This window comes from Cebus imitator, unplaced genomic scaffold (genome assembly GCF_001604975.1).
Source record: "Cebus imitator isolate Cc_AM_T3 unplaced genomic scaffold, Cebus_imitator-1.0 Scaffold115, whole genome shotgun sequence".
Lineage (NCBI taxonomy): Eukaryota > Metazoa > Chordata > Mammalia > Primates > Cebidae > Cebus > Cebus imitator.
In genome coordinates, this window is record NW_016107430.1 from 1,634,097 (window position 1) to 1,647,015 (window position 12,919).

Consider the following 12,919-nt stretch of genomic DNA (forward strand, 5'->3'; position numbering starts at 1 on the left):
TTTGAGACAGAGTCTCTCCATCACACAGGCCCAGGCTGGAGTGCAGTGGCACAACCTCTGCTCCTGGGTTCAAGACATTCTCCTGCCTCAGCCTCCCAAGTAGTTAATATTACAGTTGCCTGCCACCATGCCTAGATAACTTCTATCTTTTTAGTACAGATGGGGTTTCACTATGTTGGCCAGGCTGGTCTTAAACCCTCGACCTCAAGTAATCCACTTGCCTTGGCCTCCTCCCAAAGGTCTGGGATTACAGGCATGAGCCACCATACCTGGCCCTATTAGTACATTTGTACCAAATTTGCAAGTTAAACTAATGTAATTATTAAAATTAAACCTTCTGTATACCATTCTTTCAACATTTAAAAATCTCAATTTAAAGTCCTAAAAATCTTTAATTTTGAGGGACTATATATTACTAAAATTGTTTAGACTAATAGAATATCTATAAAGAATATATAGTTAGAGCATTTTGTATCTGAATGTTTAACAAAAATTCAAGAAATATCTGTGAAAATAGTAAAATAACATTTCTTTTTAAATAAATGTTATTAAATAACATTTCTTTCTTCCTTTTTTTTTTTTTTTTTTTTTTTTTTTTTTTTTTTTTTTTTTTTTTTTTGAGATGGAGTCTTGCTCTGTCGCCAGGCTGGAGTACAGTGGCACGGTCTGGGCTCACTGCAACCTCCGACGCCCTGGTTTGAGTAATTCTCCTGCCTCAGCCTCCCAAGCAGCTGGGATTACAGGCAACCTGCCTGCAGGGGCTAATATGTAACAAGAGTGATAAGTGTTTTAGCCACCAAGACAAATACAGGAGATAATGCATTTACAAACCCAAGAGATAACCTCAAAAGGATACTGAAGCAACCCTATGTGAAAGCAAGTAGGATGATGCATAATGCACGGGAGATAATAATTACAAGTTTGTTCTGCTCACCTCATTTTTCCAACCCTTTGTCCTAGGCTTGGTCCTGGCTTTTTCTGCCCTCTGACTCAGAGATGAGAATTTATTTATTAATTTAATATGCAACCAGAAAAGCCCTCTGGCTTTCATGGTTGGCTTTTGATGTCTGTAACTTCTCCTCAGCTGTCTATTATTTTTCTGTGAGCAAGAATCTTAAAGCATGTTTGTGGACCAGCAGAATTAGCATCACCTGGAAATGTGTTAGAAATGCAAATTACTGAGTCCCACCCCAGACCCATTCAGTCAGAAATTGTGGCATTGGGACATAGCAGTCCGTGTTAAAAGCCCTTCCAGTGATTCTGATGTATACCACAGTTTTAAGACTGCTATAATAGTGCATCAATGATGTTTTGCAATAATTATCCTATCCTAATATTCTTATATTTACTATTTGCTTCTTATATTCCAAGTATCTAATATATAGAATCTGCTGATGCATTTCCATCCACGGTACTCCCTCCCAGCTCCCCACTGCTGAAAGTTAACAGGCCATTGCCTTAAACCAAAGCTCTTCCGTGCTCCATCTTCCTTCAGTGATGGAGTCCTCATCATGGAGAAGGAGCTGAGTGATCCAGCTCCAAAATGCCACTCTTGTCTCACTTTATTTCTCAGACCACTTCTAGTGCTATCACAGACTAGGCTCTCTAGAATCAGAGATTGAGTTCGGAGAATCAGATGTGTAGTAGGGATCAACCCTAGTGAAGGAAATAAGGAGGAAGCCGGACTGAACAGATAAGTTGACTTAGATGCAGGCTTGACAAATATTTGGCCAACTCGGTAAGGAGTTCTGATGCTAACACTGCCTATCACAGTGTTCCACGTTGAGCAAAAGTGGTCAGACCTTTATAACTCTGCCTTGCTCAGTCACCAGGTGCAGGCTGACTCAGGAAAGGTATGGCTTCAGGCAAAATGATCTCTATAGATTGAAGCTGACCCTGAAGGAGCTAAGAAGTATAAAGTATCTTAGATCAAACTCTCTGCAGCCGGGCATCATAATCTTTTCAAGGAGGATTTGAATGGTGCATCTCCCTATCCACCAGTTAGTAACTTGCCTATTTCACACTGTTAGAAGGTAGTAGCAGCAGGCTCTGAAGCTACCTAGCCTAGGTCCAGAGTCTGTACTGGTCACTATTTCATTACAGTATCTAACAGCTATTGGTAATGTGGACCCACTCAATAACTTTAACAAGATGACATGAATAAATCTGATCCTTAGATTCTCTAGGAGGTTAAATATCAATATCTCGAAATTCTATTACTAAGGTTTTATTAGATTCATTCTCCCCACCTGTAAAAAGGCCTCTGCCATCATGAGGTAACATTCTTTCCTCTATTGAAATAAACCCCAGCATATTCACAGTTTCTCTGCAGAAGGAGTAGTTTTTATGGGGAAGGAATCCCACTGTATTGCCTTGAGTTTCACATTTCCTTATGATTCTCTCACTTCATCATCACTGTTAACAGAACATTTTCATTTTTGAGTTATCCTTTAGAAATTCTGGGATTCATTTTAACATAGAAGTACATAATTTCTAAAGACATCCTCATGAATATGACTATTTGAGAAGAGAGGTGAGAAGAAACACAATTGTTGATTTCTTCATCTCAGTAGTGCCTCAAAATTTCCCTTTTAAATATCCCTTTTAAGGGAGTTTATACTATGGGTAGAAAATAGTAAAAATGTTTTAATAAAAAACAGTAATGTAATCACTTAATTTATTGTTACTCTGAATTCGTATTCTTGCTTAAAGTAAATGCACAATAAATATTTCTTGAATGAATGAATGAATCATTATAATCTCCATGCATCGTGTTTTTTGAGTTATCTTCCAGTCATGGTAATAGATAGCTCAGAGAATCTGAGTATTGTTACCAGTAAATCACAATGTCAAGAAATAAAGCCAAGAAAGTCTTACTTTCTTAGATCCCAGGCCTCCTTAAATTTTTTCTGTGCTTCTATATTCATTTAACCTATAACTTATGTGTCTAAACTTCTTAAGTGATTTGCAATAACTTTATCCCCCACATTTAAGGGGAAAACAGAGGGAAAAGCAGTGCTGCAATCTGTAATTACCTCTCTTCTGTCTTGCCTTGGGTTACAGGTATGAGCTCTTTGTGAACTGAGTTCCTGCAAGAAGGAAACACTCTAAAATTATGATAATTCAAGCAGAATCTAAGGATTTCTTTTCTTTTCTTTCTTTTCTTTTTTTTTGGGATGGAGACAGGGTCTTGCTATGGTGGAAGCTGGTCTTGAACTTCTGGGCTCAAGTGATCCTATTGTCTCAGCCTCCCAAAATGCTGGGATTAAAGGTATGAGCCAATAAGTTCAACTTTAAGGATTATTTTTAAGGCTCTAGGGAAAGTGTAGAAGAGCCACAGGATAATATCCAATTTAGTAACAGCTCAGGTCTCTTATACTCTTAGGCCTGAAGAGGTAAAGTGAAGAGAAGCTGCTTCCAGAACACACAAGGAGGGTTTGTTTAGAGAGCTGCCTCCTAGAAGCTAAGACCTTTTGTTAAGAGACACAGCCGGCCCTTGGTGACTCTACCGAGAGGGAGACGGGGTAATAAAACATACTACCTCACTCCTCTGCCTCCCTCCAATCTGTTGTCAGGGCTTCCCTATGCCAAACCCACCTGGAAAGCATAGAGCAAGAGAAGCTATTGATGAAGTCAGTATAGATCAGCCTCCCAGGGCAAGGGAGAGATGGAGAGTGGATATGCACGGGCAAATGGAAGATTTTCAGCACACTTTTCTCCTATCAGCCGAAATACCTTGTGAACCCTACAAAATGTGTAATAGACTTTAGAGTAAGACAAACTTGAGCTTCATTCCTATTTCTGGCACTGCCTAGTTGGTTGGCAATGAGTAAGTTACACAATCTCCTCCAGGTCATAATTTCCTCATCAGAAACAAGGAAATGTGGTCGACTGTTTTATTGTTTCCAAGCACTTGCTGATCCTTTTCCTAGATGAGGATGCACTTATATACCCACTGTCGTATTCCGTGTGGATGGAGGATACTTCCTTGGCTCATTGATATTAACCTTGGCCATGCAACTTGCTTAGAACAATGGAATGAGAGGCAGAAACCATGTCTGCGAAGAAGATGAGAATAGCATACCCAAACTGGGGTGTCTCATTCAGCCAGGTACAAGAATGAGAAGACATGGAGCAGGAACATGGCAACTGGCCTGCAGGTGCTAACATGTAACAAGAGTGATAAATAAGTGTTTTAGCCACCAGGACAAATATAGAAGATAACACAGTTACAAAGCCAAGAGATAACCTCAAAAGGATATTGAAGCAACATAATGTGAAAGCAAGTAGGATGATGCATAATGCAAGGGAGATGAAAACTAAAAGTTTGTTCTGTTCATCCTATTTTTCCAGTCCTCATCTAATTCACTGGTGCATCTAGAAGTGTACTGTCCAATAGTGACAGTCACTAGCCAAATGCTGTTTACCACTGTTCAGCACTGGAGAGTCATATAGTGTCTGTTACAGCTACTCAGCTCTGCCATTGTAACCTTAAAGCAGACATAAACAGAGGTTCATGGCTGTGTTCCAATAAATTTTATTTACAAAAACAGGTAACTGGCTAGTCCCTGCATTTATTGATCAAAGGAAAGTGCAATAGCTTTGAAGCAGACAGATGAGTCTATGTCCCAGCTCTAACATTTAAGAGTAGCCTCTTTGACCAAATTCTTACCTCCTAGGGTCAATGAACCATACAGGTAAAGTGATCGAGTACAGATTAGTCACTCAGTAAATAGAAGCTCCTGTCCTTTCTACACATTACCAAAGAAAATACGGAAATTATATTAGTGAATTTGGCTCAAACATTTTGATCTGTTTTTAAAGTGGGTCAAAAGGCCTTCAGGGAAAATTTGGAGGATATATTGTCTAAATAAATTCAATGGAGAAAGATACCACATAAAAGTGCAGGAATTTTAATTTTTAAAATGAGTGACCTACTATCTTGAGCAGAGTTTAGTAGATTTAAAAGAATAGCCTGTATTACTATTGCCAGTAGGGGACTATCTAATTGGAAGTCCATCATCTACAATAAAAACACAGCTGGAACCCTATCAGTTTGTGGTGAACAAGAAAAGGGTATGCAAGATGGGTGGGAAGGAATAAGACTATGTGTGTCGTGAGAGAAAGATACAAAAAGTAAAAAGGCATGGCTCCAAAGGAACTCTCAGATTAATTCTCAGAAATATAATTTAAAACCCAGAGCTTTCTGAAAGTATGCTACAATTTACTCAAAATCCTCTACCTCCATCTCCTCTCTGCCAATAGTCATAGGGTTTCAACAACTCAAATTATCATCAGAAAAAAGAAAAATGGAAGACACCTTTGGTGTCATGCTGACCAGTGCCTTTCTCCCCAAGACAGACATAATTATATCCTTCAGAAAAATTTCCCCATCTCCCAAGGCTGGATAAGGCTCCCTCGTACATGTTTTGGCTTATAGATACTGTCTTATCCATACAGCAGGATAGCATGGCCTTTGCGTTTCTGTCTCTTCCTGAAGAGAAGGACTCTGTATGCTGTCATTAAAGTTACGGTCATAGTGGCTCACGAGGATAATCCTGCCCAGAAAATGTTCAGTAAATATTTGTTAAATGAAGAAAAAATAAGTGACTGTGAACTAGAGTCGTGTTTTTATTGTCATTTAAGATATTTCTATCTTCCTTCATTCCTCAGTAACAAGCAATTTGTCACCCCCTGGAACTAAATCTCTCTAATTCCCATTTTCTTGATCTATAAAATATTGCACTTTCTTGTTGAGGTCTAAGTCGTATTGTACATGTCAGACAGAACCTATCAGAACCTATCTGAGATTTTGTGTTCATTCAACGCATATTTGTTCTTTTCCTCCTTTTTATGTCAATCATTTCTTATTGCAATATTTGCCTGCAGGTATATTTGCTTTTGAAATCTTCTCCCTGAATCATTTACAACACTATGAAGCAATGTACCTTTAAATAATAGTGAACCATTGTTTTCTTTACTTTGCATTGAAGCTGAAAGACTATTTTCTTCCATGCATTCTAGACCAGCCCCAAATTAAGTTTGCTCCACCTGAAATTAAACTTGAAAAGCAATTTGTGCCTTAGAAATGCATTGATTTTTTAATCAACAAACTCAAAACCTTATTGCTTGTAACTTATGTCAGGGTTGTATGTACACAAAGTATAGAAGCAATACATTGTCAATAACAATCCTTACAACTACATAAATCTGAATTTACAACAGACACCAGAGCCAGATTTTTGGTGTTCAAATTCTATCTACTGTGATTAGTCTGCCTACCTGTAAATTGGGGAGAAAAATAATAAGTGAACTATGATTATACCACTACACTCCAGCCTGTGCGAATGAGACCGTCTCTAAAAAATAAATAATAACAATATTTGAATCATGGGGTTATTGTAATGACTAAATTCATTAATATGTGTAAATCACTTACAGAAATGCCAGACACACAGTAGCTACCATGTTTGTGTTAACCGTTGTTATTATTTTCATATGGATTACTGTGAAGCAATACTATACGTCTCCAAAATGTGGGTTTATGACAGGAACACACTGGTAGACTTCTACATTTCAGAGTGTTTTCATACTGCAAACTTTCACCAGGAAAATTTCATTTAATCCTTACCATTCATGCCACATATGGAGAAACTGGGCTGAGAGCAGTTAAATTCATTTTCAAGGTCACATAGTGCTTAAGTGACAGATACAGATACAGGGTAACAGAAACAGAAAAACTCAAATCATCTGACTCCAAATTCAGTATCTATCTATCTACCACATCACAGGTATTCATAAACACATAGACAACGGTTGGAATACAAACCCAAGCTACAATGTGACTACAGTGAGATAATTTTGGTGTTAGCCTGATATTCTCTTATACCACTTAATTCCTAGATGTAAGACCCTGTCCACACAAGCGTTGCACAATACACTCATCTCAACACTTCATTTGACCGATGAATGTGTACATCAATCCACTCAGCTCAAACACTTTATTTGATATCAGCATGTGTAAATCGCAGGAACATATTAATATGGATCAAAATGAGGTGGCACACCTTTGAGAGATTTGTCATTCTCTGGTTCAGAAACAGTTACCAATATTACGGTGCCTAGATTCACATCTGATCTCAGATCTTCTCAGACAAACACTGGTGTTCATATATTTGTTTTCTATTTTTATTATACTATGTTATTTATCTGAAAATATTTAATTACTAAACAAGAAGAAATGATTTTAAAAGAGTATTGCAGGCATTTGTAAGGATGTGCTGGTATATAGATTTCATATGAACTTCGGGATCCTCTCTGACCGTACAGCTTCGTATCTTATGGCTTTCCTTTTGATTTTTACTAACTGAATAGCATGTATGATCTTTTCTGATAGGAACTGGTGATTTGCCATGAAAGAAGGATGTGTTGATTGTGCTGGACTTCAATAACGTATGTTGAGTCATGGTATATGAATAGATACCATTGCACCTTTCCACATTTTGGAGAGAGATAATTCTCTTCCTTTTTGTGAATTGTGTTAACGTTGGTGTGGCATGCAGGTCTGTTGTTAACTGGCAATCATTTATATATTAGAGTTACCACTTAAAACTGAGATAGCATCATCAGGCAGACTGATAACATCAATGCAGCGCTATCAAGCCTCATTATATGGTGATGGGCTGTTGCTAATTGCCACAGATATGTCCTGTGTATTTTGATGCAATATTAAAAACCCTTCCTCCAGAATTAATTACCAGAGATGAAATAACTATACCAGCATTCCTAGTCCAAAGGATCTTTTCCTCACTGTCATTGTTTTTTATCATGTAAGTACTTAAATTTTCTTCTGTATTTCCACCTTACCCTTCTTGCCTTTTTACTTAACAAGTTATATTTGAGTAATAACATTTCCTGATGTGGCATGGACTACCTCCATGTCAGTGACTTCGAAATCTTTATATTTAGCCTTCACTTTTCCCCCATCATCCCAGATGTTTAATATATGCCCACTGAATCTCTCGTCCTAGAGACCTACAAGTAGCTTACTGTTAAAAACAGAAATACTTTCAACCCATTCAAATTTGCTTTTCTTCACCCAATTTTTCTCCCCAAATAAATTTCAGAGCTATCCTTGGTTCTTACTTTTTCCTAAACTCCTCTCAAAGACCTGACTCCTGTCACGTCTCTCCCTGACACGTTATTCAAATCTCTGTGTTTCTATTATATCTCCATTGCTAATGGTTTTCTTCAAGCCCTCCATGTCTTTTTTTTTTAACTTGTCCAGTAGCTGTCTCCTTTATCTTCCAACATCCTACCACTTCCTTTTCCGAATTTCTTCCTATGCTGTCTTTCTAAAACACAGATTTGATAATGTCATTTTTTCCGCTCTTCCTAAATAGCCTTTCTTCCCTTCCTTCCTAGCAAATGCCCTCTCAGTTTTCAAGACCGAAGTCAACTGTTCTCTTCATCCCTTCTGGACTTCTTCAGACAGACTTAGTCTTTCTCTTTTGAATTTCAATGGCCCTTTTAAAAACATATATTCCCCAGCAATCAGCACTTTGTTTGTGTATTGAAACGAACAAGGGAAAGCTGAATAATTCAGAAATGCACCAATGCCACAGTATTTTAAAACTTTTTCCAGGATTTCATATTCAGACCACAATTTGGTGGGTCTTTCTGAGCACTGAAATCTTCACTGTTAATCATTAATATAATGAAAGTTCATGAAAATACAGAATTCATCTGTATAGATGTTCCTGGACCAAACTGAGGGTCAGGCTCCTATTTCTCATGGCCCAATAACAAAAGACAGATGAACTGACGAGGAAGAGAGTTTTTATTTCTGTAACCAGTTACAGTGAGAAAGGCCTGGAAATTATTGCCAGACCAACTCAAAATTACAAAGTTTTCCAGAGCTTGTATACCATCTAAGTTATATGTCTACATGTAAGTATGCATTCATCTAAAGACATAAGTTACTAACTTCTTTTAATCTATAACTAAGGTCTGAGTCTTGAAGACGTTTCTCTGGAGCCTCAGTAAATTGACTTCATCTAAATGATTCCAGGTGCTGGGGTGATTACCCTTGTCTCCTATGAAATGGTGGGAGGGGGGCCGGTGGAGAAGGTAGTTCCTTCAGACCTCCAATAAACTTGTTTGTGGAAGCCTGGGGAGTTTCTTCAGACCCACAATAAAACTTGTTTAATCCTAAATGGGTCCTGTTAAGAATTCCTTCATTATGCTGTCATGCTTCAAGGCTCAAGAAAGGCCTAGGCAAAACTCTTGATGGGCTTTTGTTACATACTGGCCTTTGTATAAGGACACTGGCTTTTAATATTTAGCTTAACCATTCAGTCAGTACTGAAACCTTTGCTGTGAGACCTGGCCTATCACATAAAGGATTAAGGTCTTTTTTGCAACTCTATACAAAGTATTGCAAGACCCTAAAGCAAACCATGGTGGGCGTGTTTGTTTCTGCACACACTTGTACACTCTAAATCCAAAACGTTGGAATACAGTCTCACAGACTTACTTAAATTGCCTTTTTTTTTCTTGTTAAACTAGAACCCACAGAGTGAACTTTTCTCAATTTGTTTATGATAGGTCATCTACTTCTGAGAACTGCTCACTAATTTTGATCTCACTCCTATCTCACATTCGTGTTTCATTTTCTTTTTCATAACTAACCTAAGGAGCTGTATCCTAAGTATGAAAATAGAACAGCCTCCCTTTCATTCTAACTTTCGGGCTTTACCTTTGTTGAGCCACTTTGGCAGAATATATTGAGAATTCTTTAACATCTATTTAATTCAGTATCTGGTACGTGTTAGGAGTAGATACTAAACATGAATTTATCGGATATCCAAACATACTACCTTTGGAAAAAGTTAGTCTTGGGTAAAGAAATAAAGTTGGAGATAAATAAGATTTAGATGTGAGTTCAGGAAATATTTTCTCACTTCCATGACTCAGGCTCACTATAACCTTGATTCTGAGCCAAAGAGAGTCCTAGACCAGATCAAGTAGAGGGGTTAAGCCTTGGATAAACATAACAGAAAGACATAGTAAACTGGCCTAGAAAGTATTCCAGGCTCTGTACTTACACAATAATAATTCTATATGTTTTGTGGCCCTTCCACTATCCATGTTATTAATAGTTACAGCCTGACTATAGTGACATGCAGAAAATTAGAAAGGAACTAGCCCCATCTGGGTAAAGTGATACAAAGGGAAGCAATTTCCCCTTTCTTGAGTAGTCCTCTCTCTTCCTATAGCCGAGAAGGGTGAAGGCAGGTGGTAGCTATCATTAACAGAGAACAGCTATGTCCAAAGAGAAAAGAAAGAAAAAGAGAGAGAGGAAAAGACATTAACTTGTACCATTGATATGGTTTGGTTTGGTCCCCTCTCAAATCTCATCTTGAATTATAGCTCCCATAATTCCCATATGTTGTGGGAGGGACCAGGTGGGAGATAACTGAGTTTCCCCCCATACTGTTCTCTGGGTAGTAAATAAGTCTCACAAGATTTGATGGTTTTATAATGGGTTTCCCCTTTCACTTGGCTCTCATTCTCTCTTGCCTGCTGCCATGTCTTTGACCTTCCACCACGATTATGGGGCCTCCCCTGCCACATGGAACTGTGAGTCCATTAAACCTCTTTTTCTTTATAAATTACCCAGTCTTGAGTATATCTTTATCAGGAGCATGAAAACAGACTAATACAACCATTATAATTTGAGTATAAAAAAGAACTATGATCTTATTTTGTAGTCAAAAGCAGGTGAAATCTGGGATATTGGAGTTCATGCATTTCCTTTTCAGTTTTTTCTACTGTACTACTGTTTCTCCAGAGAAAGAATCATGCCATTTTTATATTGGTACTCCTGATGTCAAGCTTATTCTTGCCGTGAGTTGAAAGTGCTTAATAAATGCTCCTTGAGTCAATAAGAGAAAAATAAAGCAGGAAAGACTTTAAAGGTTGTTTAATGCTTTACTTCATTTTGACATGTATTATATTCCTAAAACATAAAATATATTTTTACCAAGAACTTGAAAGTACAACTATGAATAAGGTATGATTCTTGCTAACAACTTACGGTTTAGTGAAGTAGACATTGATGCATCTAACTCTAATATAAAACATGTCCAAACAGAACACTTTCTTATGAATGTCAGAGGAGGCTTTTCAGAGAAAATGTGGGCCTGACATTCAAATAGCATCATGACCTCCGGAGAAGAAAGGGGTATAAAAAGTGGGAGTATTGCCTAGGAATAGTAATGTGGAGGTCAAGATGGGCTGACATCCCAAATAATTCATTCATTTTTTCGGTCAGATATTTAGCAGATGTTTACTAAACATTCAGTGTGTGAAGCACTCATGAAACAGAGAGTATTACGATGAGGAAAAGAGGTAAATCTAAATATTCATTCTCTAATGAAGAATAAGCAGGGAATGCCCAGTGAAAGGAAACATTTTGGGCACTTCTCGACTTAGACAAGGCATCCTCGGGGCTTCTATGCAGCATGTCTTCTTTCTCAGAGAACAGAGGAGGCGCCTACATTGGGGAAAGCCAGAGAAGGTCTTGATAAGGTATTTTTACTACCAGCTGGAAAGGCCTGGAATGGATCATAAAGGGCCAGAGCAGGGTATGGAGAGCCTAAAAACGACAGGAAAAGTTTAGGGATGTATTTAAGAAATGATAATACTTCGGAGTAGAAAATCAAACCAGAAAAATCAAGGTGAGCAGTGAGCGAAAGGGCAGGGGTAACAATAAGCTTAGGTCTAGGAATTCAAGCCTAAAGCACTAGGAAAGGTCTAGAAGAGGTGAGTTATAAGCTGGGTTTAAAGACGACTACTGGCTAGGCCAGTGACTTATGCCTGTAATACCGTCACTTTGGGAGACTGAGGCGAGCAGATCACTTGAGGTCAGGAGTTTGAGACCAGCCTGGCCAACACAGTGAAACCCTGTCTCTATTAAAAATACAAAAATTTGTTGGGCATGGTGGCATGCGCCTGTAACCTCAGCTACTCAGGAGGCTGAGGCAGGAGAATCACTTGAACCCGGGAGGCAGAGGTTGCAGTGAGCCAAGATGGCGCTACTGCACTCTAGACTGGACAACAGAGCAAGACATCATCTCAATAAATAAATAAGTTAATTAAATAAAATAAAAATGGACTATAATATATAGAGGCAATCCACACATCTCCTCCTCCAGAAGGGCAGTATGTCTTATGTTAGAGGATGGAAACAAAAAGGGACCAAAAAAAGTAATACAAGGAGTTGAAGGAGTTAGTGAAAAGTTGAAATTACCAGCAATAATCTGTAAGAAAAATAAGTTGGCTTCCATCCCTGTTTTAGAATTTCAAGGGAAGATCCATTTCATTGGGATAATAAGGAGATGAACATAGTTTGTAAATCCTGGAGTGGAGAAATTTATTGTTTAAGCCAAAATCAAGATAATTACAAGGATATTGTCAAAATAAAAGTAAGACATAATCTCCAGAAAATGAATCATGCAATAAAAATAGGGGAGAAAGATCTCATCCAGTAATTTGTGTACAAAGCAGAGATTTACTTCAAATAAACAATGTACTGTGAGAACAGAGAAACCTTAGATGTCCAAGTAAGTGGAACCAGGAGAGACTTGTTCCCTGAAAATATAGGGTAAAAAAATGAGTCCCTGTTTTATTACAGAAGTGTTGGCATGACTGTTGTTGGCATAAGCATTAATATCTACTCCAGTCTGGGTGGGGTGGGTCACACCTGTAATCCCAGCACTTTTGGAGGCTGAGGCAGATGGATCACTGAGGTTAGGAGTTCTCGGCAAGCCTGGCCAACATGGTGAAACCCCATCTCTACTAAAAATTTAAAAATTAGCCGGGCATCATGGTGCACACCTGTAATTTCAACTATTTA